This window comes from Equus przewalskii, chromosome 32 (genome assembly GCF_037783145.1).
Source record: "Equus przewalskii isolate Varuska chromosome 32, EquPr2, whole genome shotgun sequence".
In the NCBI taxonomy this organism is placed as follows: domain Eukaryota; kingdom Metazoa; phylum Chordata; class Mammalia; order Perissodactyla; family Equidae; genus Equus; species Equus przewalskii.
The window spans coordinates 2,974,786-2,995,018 of NC_091862.1; the positions used below are offsets into that span (position 1 = coordinate 2,974,786).

Below are 20,233 nucleotides of genomic sequence, written 5' to 3' on the forward strand. Positions count from 1 at the left end.
TCTTCATTTATTGATGAAGACATAGTAAACTCAGGAAAATTTGATAATTTGCCCCCATTCCCCCCCCAAAAGTGTTAAGAATTGTGTAGAATATGAATATGCCTTCCAAGAAGGTATTAAACCCAACTTTCATTATTATAAACCTGTAAATTAGCTTCTGACAATATTTGCCATTGCTGAAAAAAAATTGGAAGAGCCAAAGAAGACACACAGCTCAAAAGAATGCAGTCATAATAGTCTTATTATAAGTTTAAGAGTTACATTTTCATCATCAATAAGACATTCGTTTGTTTGATCAGATAATAGAGAGATGATGTGGCAAGTGACAGTTTTTTTTTTTCATATTCTTTATCTAGATGTTTTGCCTTATGCTTACTGTTTCTACATGAGTGAAAGTGATTTTCTAGCACATATTGTGGGTGCCCCCTTCATATGCCCTCAGGCCTTGTCTTTCTGGTCCAGACGGCCATCCTTCCAGCCTCCGTGCCTGAGGACTCCCTCTGAAACCAGAGGCTGCTGGCTGAAGCAATACAGGAAGAAGGCGCTGGGGAATAACGCCCACAGGAGCAGCCCCACTCCATGTCTGGCGAGCAGTGGTGCCTAAATACGCCACTCCCTCTCCCTTTGGGTGGGGTAACCTTGAGGCACGTCTTCTATCCTGGCTTGGCCAGTTTCCTAGAGGAATCAGGCCAGTCACCCACAGTGGGACTTGGCTGAATAGCACCCTCCTTCGCCTCTCATTGGCTGCCCTCCCCCCTCCAGTCGCTCTCCAGGGTCCTGGACTGCCCTCCAGGTGAAATACACCCACTCAAATCCAGGAGCTGCTTCCAGCAAACCCCAAACCAAGACAGAACTTACAAACGTTGTAAACATTGTCCTGAGATAAAAGTACGGTTTTATTGTTTTAAAACATACGTTTTTTTTTCAATACACACAAAAAATATTTTACAGTTAAACATTTTGTTCGGTTTGTTGAAATACACAATTATAAGGGTGCCAATGGGACTCTGGCGGAATGAATAAAATGACCATTTGGAAACAAAGGTCCTTTGTGTTTGCAGAAGAAACCAGTGCTAGTCACAAAATTCATTTGCTCTGAAAGAATAAAATGGTCCCATTTCTGCCTCCTAGAGTCAAGCAGGACAATATTGTAGGACTCAATTATTTTTGAATAAGAACCATTAATTAGTAATAATTCTTGAATTGTGATGACTGAAGAATGTGCTGTTACATGCAAGGAATTTGGAGATTTGGTGTGAATATAAGTAATCAAGACATTCATTCTAATCCTCATGGTAATTACTTCCTTTAATATATATTAAGATCTAATTATTTAGAAGTATTGCCTGCTGGCATCTATTGTTATGTGTTAGATTGACCTAATTATTAACCAAAAGCAAAGTTTCAATGATTAGAACAAAAAGGCTGTCTTTCACTTGCTCCTTTTCCCTTCCACCTCTCCTAAGAAAAGGTGCCAATGTGAAGTCTCAGTGAGACTCTGAATAAACTGAACGTCATCATTATTATTCCCAAGCTTAATCCCATTATTTCTCAGGATTGAATTTCTAAGCATCTGTCACATTAGGGCCCAGATGGGAGCTCCTGAGAGCAAATTTTCCAGTGTTTTTTTCCTGTTCCTGCATGTTAGTGCTTCAGAACTAAATAAACAAAGAAACAAAAAGTTAATCAATAAAAGTAAATGAAATGTCAAGCCTAAAAAGTAGGTCAAGGTCCCAAAATGTCTGATGCTAAAAGGATAAATGATGATAAAAATAAAATATTGATCCCACTGGCTGCACTATTCCACCACTGAACATATTTCTCTCATTTCTTATTCTCCATTGAATAATTTCTTCCAAATATGCTTTTATATTTCTATCTTTTACTAACATTATTTTTCTATTTGCTTTATCATCATCATGTTTTACAGCTCTCAGTAGGCAGAAAATGTAAAGGAAACTGTTTAATTTCATTTTGCAGTCTTACTAATTATTGGTAAGGATTGATTGATAAGCTGAGGCAAGAAGAATTGATACCTGCGCAATTAGCACAGAGCCCTCCCCACCATCCAGTCCCCAATACCCTTCAAGTTTCACCATTTGTCCCACTAAAGTCCTTCATACTAAAGGGATCCAGTATAGAATCTCGTGTCGTGTTTGGTTCTCAAAGTCTCCTTGATTTTCTTCAAAACCAGTTTCTCAGTCTTTCCCTGGTCTCATGCCCTTTAGATGATTGCAAATTGTAGAATGTTGGGTTTGTCTAGTGTTTCCTCTGGCTGGATTCAGGATACACATTTCTGGCAGAAGTATCACAAAAATGATGTCATGCTCTCCTCGCTGGGTCCTACCGGGTGGTGAATGGGTTCGACTGGTCCCATGGCTTGTATGAATTGTGGCCTTATGATGAAGGTGGCATCTGCCAGATGTCATCACTGTCAAGTCATTCTTTTCCCATCTGTAATGAAGTAGTATTTTATGAGGAGAAGCTTTGAAACTCTGTAAATATCCCTCTCTTCATCAAGCTCTCACCCTCCAGGTCCAGCATCCCTGGATATTTCTTGGATCACTTGTTATCATGAGGGTGCCCAATGGTGATTCTGCATTCCTCCAGCCCTTCTACACCAAGAGGTTGACATTCTACTACCAAAAGCGTCCTCTTCTCCCTATTTGAGTCAAAATGGCGTCATGGATTCCTTCTTTATTCAGTGGGTTACTGAATAACCTACTATTATTTTTATTAATATGATAACGTTATTTATTTTGATGTAAATTCATGCATATTTGACCAAGTCACCCTTAAAGGTGGCCACTGTATCTTTTTGACAATCCCTCATTATTTGAGCACTTGCTACTTACTGTTTTCAGCCCGTCTTGCAACATCCCAGCCCCAGCCCTGGAATCTGCCATTTCGCCAAGTCTGGATCCTTTCTGTGGAGAATGTGATGTAGAAATTGATACCCAGGCTCTAGCATGTTCATTGCTACTGGAGTATCTGCTCCCAGGCCCTCCGGGTGGAAAAACTGGGTAATGTATTTATATTACACACACGCGCACACACGTACTCCCACACTAGTGCACACACACACACACATTTACATCTATACTTGCATCTGCATCTATCTACATATGTTGAAACCATGACTTCCCACCAATATCTCCAATTTTCACTCAGCACTATATATTTATTCTAGTCTTCTCTCTTTCCACATTCATAATGTCCTTCTTTGACCATGAGAAACATGGCTTTCATTAATTCTAAGGATATTTACCTATCTGAGCAATCTTTCCTCTATGTAACCAATCTCCCATCCCCTCTCTGCCCTCCTGAGCAGCTATCCTCTCTCCTTGCTTTGGTTGTGACATCCCACTCTGGGTTGTCATCCACACACCCCCACATAGACATAGAAGGGTCCACTGCCACAGACCCCCTGGGCGCTTGAATGTTAATTTAAACATAAGTGACTGTAAACAGGGCTGCTGTTCACAGTTGCACAGGAAGTGCACTGCACAACTCCTGGGAGCAGTATTCAAATAACAGCCTGTGGAGTCTTTTGACCTGCCACCTCTGACCATAGCCTCCTTCCCAGGTTCCTCAACTTTCTTCAGACATTTACTAACATATTAGCACTTCTGAAATGATGTCTATAATAACAAACTCATGAACATTGTTTCTCTCCAACCACTTGATAAGTATCTTCTTCAAATATTTTTCTTTCACTTACTTTGTCAATTCTTCCAAGTGTCTGCTTTGTGCTAAAATATAAACCCTTTTATTAAGATTTACTGGGATTGTTCTGACTCCAGACTTCTATGTTTCACTTATTTCCTAGAATCAGGACATCTTCTGGGACCACGACCTTTGGTTTCTGGGATATTTCTGTGGACATACAAAAACGATAGAAATGACTTTTGTCCATGACGAGTCATTCTAGTTATTACCAGTAAAAGTCATTATTTACATACTTTCTCTGAGTGGCCTGGAAACAAAGCCTACTTTTCTTGTTCACAATCACTTTTGTTTCTTACTTTTCTCCTCAAGTCTCTCCTTCACTTCCTGGGGGGTCGCGGTTTTAAGCAAACAAACCTGAGCGTGTTGGTTGTCACCAGTGATGGGAGGGCCTCCTGTACCACATGCACTTTCTACGTTCTTCCTCTTCTTCCTCTTCCCTCGACGTGCCTCGGGGGGCAGGTGCCGAGCCCGTTACCCCAGCTCTTTAGGGTCTCAACTGTGCCCATCCCATTTGCAGGGCAAATCTCAAAGGGCAACAGCTTCTCCTCCCTTGATAACATGAGACGCTCACCATTTACGTGTTCACTTTCTGATTTTGAACTGGCTAAAACTGCATCCTTTTTAGGAAGAATGGAGACAATGTGCTTACTCGAGGTTGAGCTCAAGGATGATGGCTGGGTCAGAGCATCACGTTCGAATGAGCACAAACCCCTGAAATGAGCAGCTGAAACTTTCCGATTATTTGTTTTGTCTTCAGGCCCATGGGTGGCCCCAGGGGTGAGTTAAGATGTGTGAGAGAGGTCCCTGTCCCCTTTAAGACATGCGTATGTGAAGATTGCGAAGGCGAGGGCTGTCAGAGACTAATTTCCCCCAGTTTCCGTTCTCTCCTTCTTCCATGGTGGTAAAAGTGTTGCCTGGACACACAGGCACCTGGGAAGAAGACCGTGACTCTATACAATGACCTCTGGGTGTGGCAACGCAATGAAACTCTGGCTGAGATGTTGACAAAGTACTGGACAGTTTGAGTCAACTGATGGGTGGCCTTTGCCCCCTTCTTTGTCTGACCGACCATCCAACAGGCTGGAACAAGGGTACCACCTTCTTTGTGAGGACAGGGCCACCCTCCAGGGACAGTGGATGGCTGAACGGGAAGAGCTGGGCTGTGTGAGGACCGTGGAGCAGAACTGGCCCACCTGTCCTGGACGGCGTACCTACAGGACTTTGTAGGACAGAAAACCCCAATTCCAGCCCGCTGAAGACTCTGTGACTTGAAGTTTTCTGTGATGTGTAGGACCATTCAGTGCTAACTGATACAAGCACGAGAGATGAAAGATAGCTGAAACCAACCACAAGGGGGTTTCCGGGGGATGTGACAAAGTTTGGTTGATCAATACAGATAACCAAGCATGGGATTCTGAGTAGGACCCCTGGCGACAGGCCTGCAGGGGATGATGTCAACAGTGGGACACCTGCGCTTTCTCCTGGAGGATGCCCGGACAGGAAAAGGGGCGGAGGAGTCACGATGTGGTTGGGAATAAGCGGATGAGGAAAGGCACAGAGAGAGGACAGTCCTGAGTGGTCTGGGGACAGTGTGGGAGCAGAGTTAACACGGTCTGCCCTGGAGACGAGACCGGAACAAAGAGGTTTTGACTCGGGCTTTTTAAAGCCAGCATTTCCTGTGGAGGACACTGTGCTCGTCCATATTAGGAAACTCACTTCAAGGTGTTACAATAATAAGCCACCAACACCTACCGCCAAACCTCACCCGCCCGTGAGCGGCAGTGAAGAGAGCTGGGGTCGAGAGAAAAGACAAGGATTAAGGAGAAGGAGAGCATTTCTGTCATGTCCATCATTGGGCAATATTTTTAAAAGATAAAAACTCAGTGGGTTTTATGCCATGTCAAAATATCCTTGGGTTATCTTGGTCATACAAGAATAAGTCCCCAAAACATCTTTAAAAACCCTACACACAACAACAGAGAGTCAGTCACGCCAAACAGCCGGTCAACAGGACACGTTCTTGAAGAAGCGAGATCTGGTCAACCCAGCTGTAAGAGATACGGGGCGGGGCCTGAGTCAGGAATCTGACCTTTAACCCCGGGGGCCTTTGGAGCCTCTGAAGGTCAAACACACAAGTGAGCAGGTTCATGCTGCCACGCTGTAGTGAAGTCCGTCTGAGCGAGGTGGGAGGTCAGCTGGGTTGGGAGAAACAGGTGCAGGCAGACGAGTTAAATGAGCCAGTGCGGTGGTCCTGACCTGTGGCCGAGAAGTCCAGAACATGCCACCCCTAGTATGGCTCTTTGGCATATGGATTATTTTGAACTAAAGCCACTGAGAACCCATAGGAAAAACTCTAAAAACACAACACTTCTCTTTTGTAAAGGGAATTTCCACTTGTAACATGGTTCCCTCCCCCATACCAGGAAGAAGGGGACCCTCAACAATCTTTCTTTTTCTTTATTTTTTTTTTAGAGGAAGATTAGCCCTGAGTTAACATCTGCCACCAATCCTCCTCTTTGTGCTGAGAAAGACTAGCCCTGAGCTAACATCTGTGCCCATTTTCCTCTATTTTATATGTGGGACGCTTGTCACAGTACGGCTTCATGAGCAGTGTGTAGGTCCACACCCGGGATCTGAACCAGCAAACCCTGAGGCCCTGAAGCAGAGCATGTGAACTTAACTGCTGCACCACTGGACTGGCCCCAGCAATTCTTGTTAGGCAGAAGGCTCCAACCTGAATCTGCATGACAAACCTTACTACACCGCCCTGTTTACCACATTTTTCCTCATCATCTTCCCATAACTTGCCTCTGCTGCCCAGAAATCCCCAAAGATGAGGCATAGACCCAAGTTCTGGCCACTTGTGTGAGCGACTCATCTCTGTGTGCTCCCGTGTGTAAGCGTGATGCCATGTTCATAAACTTCGGTTTTTCTCTCTGTTCTCTGGCTAGTTCAATTTACAGGGCCCCAGCAGGAGAACCCCAGAGGGTAGCAGGAAAAAGGATTTTCTCCTCCCCTACACAGATCAGAGGGATAAGGAGAGAGAAAGATAGAAATGCAAGAGAAGCGATTTGAAGGAAGAATTCGCAGAACTGATGATTCAGCTTAGAACTCGAAGGGCAAGGATGATGCCCAGGTGTCAATTGTGCATCCTCTTGTCGCTCGCTGGATGCTGGGCACGTGCTATGGGTGCATGTTGGGCTGAGCACCTCTGATCTGCGATGAGCAGAGAGGTGGTCCCCACCCTAAGAACAGTAGCACAGCCCAAAAGACTGAAGAAAAGTCCACACACAAGCTCAAGGTGCAATGAAAGGTCTGGAGAAGTGAGGATCCTTGGAGAGCATCCTAGGCGTGGGACTTGGGTGGGGCTCAGGGCAGCTTCCCTGAAGAAGTTACCCTTGAAGGGTGGAGGATGAGGAGGAATTTCCCACTAAGGTGAGTGGGAGGAGAACATTCCAGGCTTGAGGGAAAGCCCAAGCAGAGCCCGGAGGCAAAGGGAGTCAGATACGCTAGAGCAGGGGCTCCCACCTATTCAGGTCCAGCTGCCCACAGAACCCTCATACTCGCTGGAGACACACCAGGGCTCGCAGGGCGGGGGTGGAGACACCTAGCGAAAGTTTGTTACATGTCCTTGAGCTGTGAGAACGTATTATATATGAGAAAAGTCAAATAGAGGGTATTAGGGAAAGTATTGAAGTTTACCAAACTTTCAAGTGAAATTTTCTTCATGTTTTAAGTGAAAAACTGAGCTCGCCTCCAGGCACATCACCTTTTGTATCTGGTTTTAGGGTGGAAATGGCTACCCACATTCCCTTGATTAAGACATTTCAGTAATGATGTCTTCAGGCTCTTCGCAGTCAGCGTGAGTTTCATGCAGAGTCTACTGGCCTCGAATACTTGACAAGGACTGGAGAACGGGACAGGATGCTCACAGAATTAAAGAAGACAAATGTCCTGAGTATGGGGGAAGAACTGGAGAATGGGAAACCACGCCCATGAAACCGGAGACGACAAACATCCTAATTTCTCAAAAGAAAGGTGTGAAGAAGCTTGGAAAACGGTCACTGAAGACTAGGAATGACTTGACACCCAAGAAGTATTTTAGAACATATTGTTTCACAAGTAGTTTTGTGAGCACTTAGAAAAGTGTGTGGTAAACACGGTGAGTGTGTCATCGTAAACAGCTTCATTTCTTTATTTTTTATTGAGGTGTAATTGACAAATAAAATGGTAATAAGATATTTAAAGTACACAATGTGATGATTTGATACGCATATACATTGTGAAAAGATTCTCGCCATTGAGTTAATTAATGCATTCCTCACCTCACATAATTAACTTTATTGGAGAGCAGGGGGTGAGAACATTTAAGTTCTACTCTCTTAGCAGATTTCAGTTATACGATACAGTGCTGTCAACTATCGTTGCCATGTTACACGTTAGATTCTCAGACCTTATTCATCTCATAACTGTAAGTTTGCACTCTTTAAAACAACTCCTCCCTATTTCCCCCACCCCCTAACCCCTAGCAACTGCTTTTCTGCTCTCTGTTTCTATGAGTTTGACTCTTTTTTAGATCCCACATATAAGTGGGCTCTAATACCATTCAGTATTTGTCTTTCTCTGCCTGGATTATTTTGCTTGGGATAATACCCTCTAGGTTCATCCATGTCGTTGCAAATGATGGGATTTCCTTCTTTTTTAAGGGTGAATAACATCCCATTGCATAAATAGGCCACATTTTCTTTATCCATATATCTGTTTATGGACACTTAGGTGTTCTATACCTTGGCTATTGTGAATAATGCTGCAATGAACATGGGAAGAGGGGTATCTCTTTGAGATAATGATTTCAATTCCTTTGGATAGATATCCAGAAGTGGGATTTCTGGATCACAAGGTAGTTCTATTTTTAACTACTTGAGGAACCTCTATATTGATTTCCTTAATGGCTTTACCAGTTGACATTCCCACTAACAGCGTACAGGAGTTCCTGTTTCTCCACATCCTCGCCTGCAATTGTTATCTCTTGTCTTTTTGATAGCAGACATCCCAACAGGTGTGGGGTGATATCTCATTGAGGTTTTGATTTGCATTTCCCCGATAATTAGTAATGTTGAGCACATTTTCACATACTTATTGACCATTTGTATATCTTCTTTGGAAAAATGTCTATTTAAGTCCTTTGCCCATTTTTTTAATTGAGTTTGTTTTTTTGCTATTGAATTGTATGTGTTCCTTGTACATTTTGGATATTAATTCCTTATCAGATATGTGGTTTGCAGATATTTTCTCCAGCTCATAGTTTACCTTTTCATTTTGTTGATGGTTTTCTTTGCTATGCAGAAGCTTTTTAGGTTGATATAGTCCCATTGTTAATTTTGCTTTTGTTCCCTTTGCTTTTGGTGTCAAATCCAAAAAACATCACCAAGACCAACGTCAAGGAGCTTACCTCCATGTTTTCTTCTAGGAGTTTTAAGGTTCCACGTCTTAGTTTCAAGTCTTTAATCCATTTTTGGTTAATTTAATTTTTGTGTATGGAATAAGATAGGGATCCAGTTTCACTCTTTCACATGAGACTGTCCAGTTTTCCCAAGACCATTGATTGAAGAGACTGTCCTTTCCTCATTGTATATTCTTGGCTCCTTTGTAGAAATCAACTGAGCACACGTAGATGGGTTTATTTCTGGGCTCTCTATTCTCTTCCATGGATTTGTGTCTATTTTATGCCAATACCATCCTGTTTTGATTGCTATAGCTTTGTAATAGAGTTTGAAATCAGGAAGTATGATGCCTCCAGTGTTCCCCCGTTGAGTACGATGTTGTCTGTGGACTTGTCACATATGGCCTTCATTATGTTAAGTTACGTTCCCTCTATACTCAGTTTGTTGAGAACTTTGATCATGAAAGAATGTTACATTTTGTCAAATGCTTTTTTGGCATCTATTGAGATAATGGTATGATGTTTATCCTTTATTTTGTTAATGTGGTGTATCACATTTATTCATTTGCAGATGTTGAACCATCTTTGCATCCCTGGAATAAATCCCATTTGATCATGGTATATAATCCCTTTCATGTATCGTTGAATTTGGTTTGCTAATACTTTATTGAGGATTTTTGCATCTACGTTCATCAGGGTTATTGGCTTGTAATATTCCTTTCTTGTAATGTCTTTGACTTTGGTGTCAGGGTAATGCTGGCCTCATAAAATGAGTCTGGAAATGTTCCTCCTGTTGTATTTTTTGGAAGAGTTTGAGAAGATTGGTATTAATTCTTTGGTAAATGTTTAGTAGAATTCGCCAGTGAAGCCATCTGGTCCTGGACTTTGGTTTGTTGGGCAGTTTTTTGATTATTGAGTCACTCTCCTTACTAGTAACTGACCTATTCAGATTTTCTGTTTCTTCATGATTCAATCTTGGTAGGTTGTATGTTGCTAGGGATTTATCTATTTCTTCTAAGTTGTGCAATCTTTTGCTATGTAATTGTTCATAGTAGTCTCTTTTGATCCTTTGTGTTTCTACGGTGTCAGTGGTAGTGTCTCCTCTTTCATTTCCAATTGTATTTACTTGAGTCCTCTCTCTTTTTTTCTTGGTAAGTCTAGCTAAAGGTTTGTCTACTTTGTTTATCACTTCAAAAAATCAGCTCTTAGTTTCATGATCTTTGAAACTGTATTTTTAGTCTCTATTTAATTTATGTCGGATCTTCGCTATTTCCTTCCTTCTACTAACATTAGACTTAGTTTGTTCTGCTTTTTCAAGTTCCTTGAGGTGTAAAGTTCCTTGAGGTGTAAACTCAGGTTGTTTATTTGGGAACTCTCTTTTTTTTCTCAGTGTACACAATTATCACTATAAACTTCCCTCTTGGAACTGTTTTTCTGCTGCATCACTTAAGTTTTGGGAGATGTGTTTCTGTTTTCATTTGTCTCAATATACTTTTTGATTTCTTCTTTGGCACATTGGTTGTTCAGGAGCATGTTGTTTAATCTCCACACATTTGTGAATGTTCTAGTTTCCTTCTTGTAATTGATTTCTAGTTTCATAACATGGTGTTTGGAAAAGATGCTTGCTATGATTTCAATCTTCTTAAATTTATCACGACTTGTTTTGTGGCCTGACATATGATCTATCCTGGAGAATGTTCCATGTGCACTTGAGAAGAATGTGTGTTCTGCTGCTGTTGGATGGAAGGTTCTGTATATGTCTCTTAGGTCCTCCTGGTCTAATACGTAGTTAAGTCCAATGTGTCTTTATCGATTTTCTGTCTGAATAATCTATCCATTGCTTAAAGTAGGGTATTGAAGGACCTTGCTATTGTTGTATTGCTATCTATTTCTTCCTTCAGATCTGTTGAAATTTGCTTTTTATATTTAGGGCCCCTATGTTGGGTCCATAAATATTTATAACTGTTATATCCTTTTGATGAAGTGATCTCTTTATCACTATATGATGACTTTCCTGGTCACTTGTTACAATCTTTAGCTTAAAGTCTATCTTGTCTGATATAAGGATAGCCACATCTTCTTTTCTCTCTCTCTCTCTTTTTTTTTTTTTTTTTTTGCTGAGGAAGATTTGCCCTGAGCTAACATCTATTGCCAATCTTCCTCTTTTTACTTGAGGAAGATTAACCCTGAGCTAACATCTGTGCCAATCTTCCTCTATTTTGTATGTGGGTTGCGGCCACAGCATGGCTGCTGATGAGGTGTCTAGGTCCACACCTGGGAACGAAACCTAGACCACTGAAGCAGAGCACACAGAAGTTAACCACTAGGCCAAGGGGCCAGTCCCTACCTCTGCTTTTTTAACATTTCCATTAGAATGGAATATCTTTTTTTCATCTCTTCCCTTTCAGTCTACTTCTGTCCTTAAAGCTGAAGTGAGTCTCTTGTAGGCAACACATAGTTTGGTCTTATATTTTTATCTATTTTTTCACTTTACGTCTTTTGGTTAAAGAATTTAGTCCACTAACATTTAAAGTAATTATTGATAGGTTTGTTGCCATCTTGTCAACTGTTTTCTGCTTGTTTTGTCTTCCTTTGTTCTTTTCTTCCTCTCTTGCACTCCTCTTTTGTGATCTGATGATTTTCTGGAATGGTGTGTTTAGATTTCTTTCTCTTCATCTTTTGTGTATGTACTATAGATTTTTGCTTTGTGGTTACCACAAGGCTTACATAAAACATCTTATATTCATAACGATCTGTTTTAAGCTGATAATAACTCTGAACACATACCAAATCTCCCCCACCCCACATTTTATTTTTTATGTCACAATTTTCATCTTTTTACATTGTGAATCCATTAACAAATTACTATAGTTATAGTTATGTTTAATACTTTTTCTTTTTAACCTCTATATTAGAGTTATAAGTAAGTTATCCACCATCATTGCAACATTAGAGTATTCTGAATTTAACTACATATTTGCCTTTACCAATGAGTTTTATCCTTTCATATGTTTCCCTGTTACTAATTAGTGTCCTTTTGTTTCAGCTTGAAGAACTCCCTTTAACATTTCTTGTAAGGCTGGTCTCTTGGTAATGAACTCCTTCAGCTTTTGTTTGTCTGGAAAATTTTTCTCTCTCCTTCCATTCTGAAGGACAACTTTGCCAGGTAGTATATTTTTGGTTGGCAATATTTTTCTTTCAGCACTTTGAATATGTTACCCTACTCCCTTCTGGCCTGCAAAGTTTCTCTTGAAAAATCTGCTCGTAGTCTTATGGTGGTTCCTTTGTACATGGCAAGTGGCTTTTTCTTGCTTCTTTTAAGATTCCCTCCTTGCTTTTAACCTTCGACAATTTAATTATAATATGTGTCAGTGTGGGTCTCTTTAGATTCATTTTCTTTGGAACTCTCTTGGTTTCCTAGATCTGGATATCTGTTTCTTTCCCCAGGTTAGGGAAATTTTCAGCCATTATTTATTTGAATAAACTTTCTGCCCCTTTCTCTCTGTTTTTCATCTGGGACCTCTACAATGCAGACATCGGTCTGTTTGATGGTGTCCCATAAGTCCCTGAAGCTATCTTCACTCTCTTTCATTCTTTTTTCTTTTTGATCCTCTTATTGGATGAATTTTATTGCCCTGTCTTTGAGTTTCTGATCTTTTCTTCTGCTTTATCTAGTCTGCTGTTGAGCCCCTCTTCTGAATTTTTCACTTCAGTTACGGTATTTTCCAGTTCTGGTGATTTTGTTTGATATTTTTTTAATATTTCCTATCTCTTTGTGGAAATTCTCACTTTGTCCACGTATTGCCCTCCTGACCTCAGCGAGCGTCTTCATGACCATTGTTTTGAATTCTCTATCAAATAAATCACTTATCTCTGTTTCTGAATAATTATCTTGAGTTTTCTTTGGAACATATTCCTTTGTTTCTCATTTTCCTTGACTCTCTGTGTTGGGTTCTGCACATTAGATGAAACAGTCACCTCTCCCAGACTTGACAAGAATGGTCTCTTGTAGGAGACGAACGTCATCGATCAGCCTGGCCCGTGTTCCCAGCTGTCTCTCAAACTTCTGCGATTGTCCAAGTCTTCTTTGTGCTTAGTGGTTTCCAGTAGTTGAGGGTATGCCAAGACCTGTCCATGTCCTAAGGGGAGGATGACAGTTAGCACTTAGATGCAGGCTAATTAGAAGCTGTGTCTTCAGGCAGCAGCTGGGAAAGGAGGCAGTTAAGCCCCTTCCGGAGAGAAAGTTGGAGATTGGAATTTTTGCCTGTTTCCTCTGTGCTGGGCCTGGCTGTATAACCATGGTGGGGGGAGGGGAGAAATGGTCCTGTGCCTGTTAAGAACTATATCTTTGTTTGCTACAGTCCTGGGGAAATCATGAATGCAACCCCCCTTGGCTATTAGGGCCAGGTGATCTGGGGGCTTGTCCCTTGGGTGGCAGCCAAAAACTCTGGGGAGCCACATATATATATATATATGCTCCCTCCAGTGACCAGGTTTTATTCTTGGAGTGGTCTGGAGGGAGGAGGCATGAGAGCTGTCCACCAGCTTCCCCGGTCTCTGGGGAAGACTGCAGCCAGCCCTTTGATGTCTGCTGGATTAGAAACTTGGCCCTTGGACCGCAGCTCTAAAGTATGCAGATAAACTCTTTTCAGGGAAAGACCAACAGATGGGTGATTTTGCCTGCTGTCTCTTTGCTGAACCCTGGGGGAATTGCCAGGTCAATGCTGGCTCATCCATTAAGAATCGTTCCTCCATTTGCCATAGTCTTGTGTGTCTCATGGACACATGCCCCACCGGTCTTCAGAGCTGGTTGTTTTGGGGACCTGTCCCCTGGTAGGAACCTTAAAACCTGGGGCACTAAATGTAGGATCCAAATCCTTTGCTCCTCAGGGGGAAGCTAAGAGTCAGGTGTCCCTCCAAATGGTGTGGCACTGTGTCAGGTGTGGGTTTATGGTGAGAGTGTGTCTCAGCCTTTCCTACCCAATTAGATGTGGGTATTTTTCTCATCCATCTAAAGTGTCACTCAGGAGTCACTCAGCTCATTTCTGGATCTCTTTAGAAGGAACTGCTCCGTGTGTAGCTGTCCATTTGGTGCCTCAGTGGGATGAGGGGAGCTCAGGAGCATCTTACGGCACCATCTTGGTCGACTCCTGCCTCATTTCCTTTCTTGATGTGTTAGTTTGTTGGTGCATTGAGTACACCTCACATACTCCAGATATTGATTTTTTCTCCTGTACTGCACATCTTGATTTCCACAAGTGGATCTTGATTTTAGCAAAGCATTTCACAAAGATTCTTTTTAAACCCTTCTGGATAAAATGGTAAAATGCAGGCTGAATGGCACTCCTCTCAGGCAGATTCTTCTTCTCTGATTGAGTCACTGCGTACAACCAAGACTGGTAAATCATTTTTTCAGAGTGAAAGGAACTGATTAATGAAATGCTATGGGCTTATGGTATTTATCTTGTGCTCCTCAAAATTATTTTAAATCAATCGCTTAGATGAAGATAAGGAAGAGATGCTTATCAGATTTGCTGAATTTTAAGATTTGCAATGAATAACTAATAGTACAGATAATGCTCAAGACTCCATGTTATTTCCTTTGGCTGAAATTCTGAGCTGAAAGCAATAAGATACACAGACAAGAAAATTATAAACACATAGGCTAGAAAGACACTGTCTTGAGTGGTGCTCTCCTGTAGAGATATGACGTGAGTCACATGTAATTTTAAAGTTTCTAGTAGTCACATTTAAAAAGGTCAAAAGAGACTGGGGAAATTAATCTTCAAAATATTTTTAACTCGATATATCTAAAATATAATCATTCTAACATATAATCAATATAAAAATTAGCAATGGGATATTTTACCCTTCTTTTAGTACTCAGTCTTCAAAATCAGATTTGCATTTGATATTTATAGCACATCTCAACTTAGACTGACCACATTTCGAATGCTCCATTGCCACATACGGCTAGTAGCTACTGTAGTGGGCAGGCCCGGTCAGGAAATTGGTATAAGTGAAAATTATCAGATGAGAGTAATTGATCACAAGTTTGATGAGGTCTCTATCATAATATAATCTTGAGTGGCACTGATAGTATGGTGTGTCACTTATCTATGGCCAAAATAACACTGCGTAAGAACCAACCCTAAAACCTCAGCGGCATGGAACACTAACCCCTTATTATTGCTCACAAGTCTGCAGGTGAGCTGCGTGGTTCGATGGACCCAGGCCAGACAGCCAGTGTGACTGGACCCACTCGTGTACCTCTGTTCAGCAGACAGGTCAGCTGCTGCCGGCTGGTCTACAACGGCCTCAGCTAGGACAACTCGTCTCTGCCCCATGTGCTCTCTCACCCTCACCAGGCTAGCCCAATCTGCTCTCATGATTATGGTGATTTCCAATGGAGACCTCTCAGGGGCTAGCCTCCGAACTGTACACCATCCCTTTGCCACATCCTATTGACCAAAGCAAGCTTCAGGCCAAGAAGCTGAGTCTGCCTTCTGCTGTGAGATGACATGACAAAGGACAGGCATGTTGGGAGCTCATTATTTGGGACCATCACTCAACCACAGGTGGTGTACTACAGATGTCTATGCTGATCCGATGACAGGTGGATCGTTTCTTCCAAATCTCAATACCACATCTTAGATGAGATGTGAGAGGCTGGCCCCATGGCTGAGTGGTTAAGTTCACATGCTCTGCTTGGGATCCTGGGTGCAGACCTACACACTACTCATCAAGCCATGTTGTGGCAGCATCCCACATAGAAAAACTAGAATGACCTGTAGCTAGAATATACAGCTATGTACTGGGGTTTTGGGAAGAAAAAAAGAGGAAGATTGGCAACAGATGTTAGCTCAGGGCCAATCTTCCTCAACAACAACAACAACAAAAAAAAACAGAAGAAGAAGAAGAAATGATATGAGCTGGATTCAGGAACTCAGCCTGAACGGTTGAGCACTTGGCGCCATGCCTCTTTGTGAAGAATTAGAGGAACAGAACGTGTTCAGTCTCCAAATGAGAAAATTAGGGGGCGATGTGAAAGCTACCCTCAAAATGTGAAGAGGTACTGTGTGCAAGGAACAGTCTCGTTCTCAGTTCCCCTAATATTTTCTGTGGGCTTGTTCTGTGCCGGGAACTGTGTTAGACGCAGAGACTAGAGCAGACCGAGTAAGTCTCAGAAGATAGCGGCTCAGTCGAAGGAGAACTTTCTAACAAACGAAATGAATCATTACTATCAAATAATTCACCTGCCTCCGACGAGTTCGGAAACTGAAAGGACTTAAGCAGAGGCATTATAGAGGGATCCCTTCTCCAGTGCGGGTCCCAGAGCTACCTTCTAAGGGGCTTCCAGCTCTCAACCCTGGAAGCTGGTCTTATGGTTGTGATTGTTGAGTTTGTTGGGACGCATCGCAGCACGCTTCGTGGGTCCACATTTAGACATCTCAAGCGCTCGGATAAGAGGCACACCAATCGTCTTAAAATCAGCCACAAGTTGCTAGGCATTCAGTAGATTGTTTTGTTATTCTAAGAAGTGAAAAAGGACAGAGTGGTAAGTGACTTAAGATCACGTGGACCAAGTGGACAAACTGGAAGTGAAACAGATACCGTGGGGGGCTGCTCTGGGAGTTCACATGGTCCCAGCACCGTCGAACCACAAACCCAGAGGGACGGCCAGGGGGTCCTGGATTCTTAGTGTGTTCCTCGTTCTCATGGGTTGATTCCTTCATGCAGAGAAACAATTTGACTTTATCTAGGCTGACAGAGCAAATTGCTGGCAGAACCAGAAGAGAATTCAGAACTACAAGAGGCAGGGTTTTCGTGGAAAGAGCAAGAGCATCCCACTGAACTGTTTCAGTTTCTTACAGATGCATGATCATTCGTGAAACTTTGAGGCCTTCACAGTGGGAACGACTGCAGCAGACATGGGCACCGAGAGTGCACACTGCAGGAATTACACACACACACGGCTGGAGAGGCTGTTGGTGACCAGGGCACAGCCTCCTTTCTGTGTCAGTGGAAACAGCAAGAAGCCCTGGAACGGATCTTCTTGATTCTCAGAAGTTGTGTAAACAGAACAAGTAGGTCATGGCGGCAGGTGGTGACGAGACTTTTTGTAGCTGGTTCCACCAGCGCTGCCCTTTGACTCTGAGTTTGCAAAACTGTGAGGCTCTGGGAAGAAGGTGCAGAAGCTGCATCAGAGACAAGGCACCCCTAGGAGAAAAGAAATGCCTTTCCTTCTTAGGTTCGGCATTGCTAAAACTGCTCTGATGATTAGGGTGGTCTCAACCGGAGTCCATTGGCCAAAAGAATATTGGGCACCCCCGGGGGGAGATAAACCATGAAGAAAGGATGCCTGACAGGTGAGCAGGGCTCAAAGCTCTTGCACAAGATGGATCAGAGGAGCTCAGGGAGCCGAGCACACTGGGGAAGAACATGGAGTCTGTGTGAGCACAGAATCCACCCTTAACTCAGTGGTGGCATCAACTTCCTTTGAAACTCCTCTGGCCTGAGCAAGGTTCTAGACTATCCTAGCAGGGCACCACTCGTCCGCCTGCCACAACGTGTGAGCAGAGCAATGACAACAGAAAAGACACCCCGGTGCATTCAGCCTCAGGGGTGGATCAGAGTCTTCATTTCTCTCTCTGAGTGGCTTTGCAAGCAGAACACGCCCCTCAAGGACAAGCTCCCAGGATTCTTGGGATGTGCGGGGGAGTGAGGTGTGAGCCGAGCTGGGGAGCAGGAGCAGCAACAGGTGCTGGGTTTTCTGCTAATGTGGCCAGAAGAGTGATCAGGAAGTTACTCTGAATATTCAAAGACATGACCAGTGGTGGGCTAAGTGGTTCACAGGAGAAAAAAAACACTGACTGACAGCACTTGCCGATTCCTGTGATGTAAATAGTCCCGCCTTGGCCAACGCCAAGCAGCCTACATGATGCCACTGGATGCAGTATTGGAAGAGATGCACAGCCTGTACCAGCGGGCTCCAGCCCACTCCTGGATGCAACACCACACACAGGAGATGCTGAAAACAGCGCGCACAGAAGAATGCATCCTGTAAGATGCCATGTACGTGAAATTCTAGCAGAAACGGCTAATATACAGTGACAGAAAACAGATTGGAGCAGAAAGGGAGGCAAGAATTGATAGGAAAGGAGCACAGGAAATTTTCGAGGAGTGGCAGAAATATTTTATATTTGAATTTTGGTTGTGGTTACATGGGTATCAATTTGTCACAACTCATTGAAATAAGCCTGAAAATGAATGCATTCTGTTGCATGTACATTATATCTCAGTAAAGTGGATTTTAAAAACATGTGACACCTCTCCCAAGCTAGTAAAGATATTGTTAAGTTGTTTTCTAGTCCTGGGCATAGGGGTAGGAACAAGATTTAATGATGGTCATCTTGGCACAAAGCTTCATTCCCGTAGCCGGAATGTTTGTTTACTTTGCAAACTTACCTTTTATTTCTTCCCGGGGTTTTCCACCGGTCCCTATTTCTAAATTCCATCAGAATGATGAAAGAAAAGAGATCTGTCAGGCTCCTCTGCTGGGTCCTCCTCACCTTCTCTCACCCTGAAGAGCAGGGTGCTCTGGGCTGGGTCTTGTATGACTTCATCCAGATCAACATTTTAAACGTCGTCTACACCCTGAGACCCTGCTTCAGTTTCCGGGGGATGTCTTAACAAAGTACCACCAACTTGGTGGTTTAAAACAATAGAAATTTATTTTCTCATAGTTCGGGAAGCCAAAAGTCCAAAGTCAGGGTTGGTTCGCTCTGACAGAGAATCCATCCGTGCCTCTCTCATAGCTCCCAGTTGTTACCTGCGATCCTCGGTTTTCCTTGACTTGGAGATGCAACACTCCGGTCCCTGCCTCCCTCCCCACAGCGCCTTCTTCTCTGTGTCTCTCTGTGTCCTCTCGTCTTATAAGGACATTGATTTAGGGTGGGCTGCATGCCTCACCCTTAAGCCAAGATGACTTCCTCTTGAGACTCCTAACTGATTATATCTGTAAAGACCCTATTTCCGAGGAAGGTCATGTTCTGACGGTCCAGGTGGACAAGAAATTTGGGGACACACTGTTCAACTGCACCCTCTAAATTGTATCTCCAGGCCAGATCCCTCTCTGGAACTCCAGACACCAGAACATTCAGAAGAATATCAATTATCTCCTGTCTAAAACCAAACTCAGTTTCCCCTTCCCCAGACTTGCCCCTCCACAGTCCTGTTTATCTCAGCGACAGATGACTCCTAGTTGCTCAGGCCACAAACCCGGGAACTGTCCTAATTCTCTCTTGCTCCCCATCAAACACATCGGCACACCCTCTTAGCTCTCTCTTCAGGCCCTAGTGTACATCCTGTATCCCAAATCCAGTGGCTTCTCACTCCCTTCCCTCCTGACATCCTGGACCAGGGCTTTCATCTTCCAAGTGGTCTCCTGCCCTCCCTGGTCTGTTCTCCACTTGACAGAGTGGGACTTTTAAAATTATTCAGATCACATCTGTCTCCCTTTCAAAATTTTCCAGGGGTGCCCCAAATACATCAGAATAAAACCTTGCAGCCTAACCATCACCTACAGGGCACCCACAGGACTCGCCCCTCCCTCCTTTATCTCTGACACCCACTATTGTTGATGTTGGTCACCCAGGCAACCCAGCTTCTCCTTGAGTTTGCTCAGCCACACTCCTGATTCAAGGTCTTGGTCCTCGCTATTTCTCTGCCAAGAATGCCTCCCCCAGATGACCGCAGGGCTGGCCCCTCACTTCCTTAGCTGTCTATTCAAATGCTGCTTCTTCCCGGACCATCTGACTCACAGTGGCTTCCAGCTCCAACCTCACTTCTGGCTCCTACCTTCTCTATTTCTCCCAGCCCGGCACATTTGCTTGTTTGTGGGCACTAACGTCCAAGCCCCAGGAAGGAAGGGAGTCTGTTTTGTTCAATGCTGACCCCCAACCCTCTGCAACAGGGCCTCGCCCACGGCAGGTGCTCCAGAAACGTTTGCTGAGTGAATAAATGAATGAAGTGGTGATCGGCATGGAAAATTAAAGAGTG

At 43.3% G+C, this 20,233-nt stretch overlaps 1 long non-coding RNA gene across 2 annotated transcripts; it reads right to left on the reverse strand.

The window, feature by feature from the left end:
* Window positions 1-877: 877 nt before the first annotated feature.
* On the reverse strand, window positions 878-19,756 carry LOC139080738 (uncharacterized). 2 transcript variants are annotated; one of them, XR_011535478.1, is made up of 4 exons: window positions 18,641-19,756; window positions 3,722-3,876; window positions 2,856-2,927; window positions 878-2,454 (listed from the first exon to the last, which is right to left on the reverse strand). It is a non-coding gene; the product is annotated as an uncharacterized lncRNA (long non-coding RNA). The 2 variants fall into 2 exon arrangements; XR_011535477.1 differs by having other exon boundaries at window positions 1,949-2,662; window positions 18,641-19,730.
* Between the last annotated feature and the right edge of the window lie 477 nt (window positions 19,757-20,233).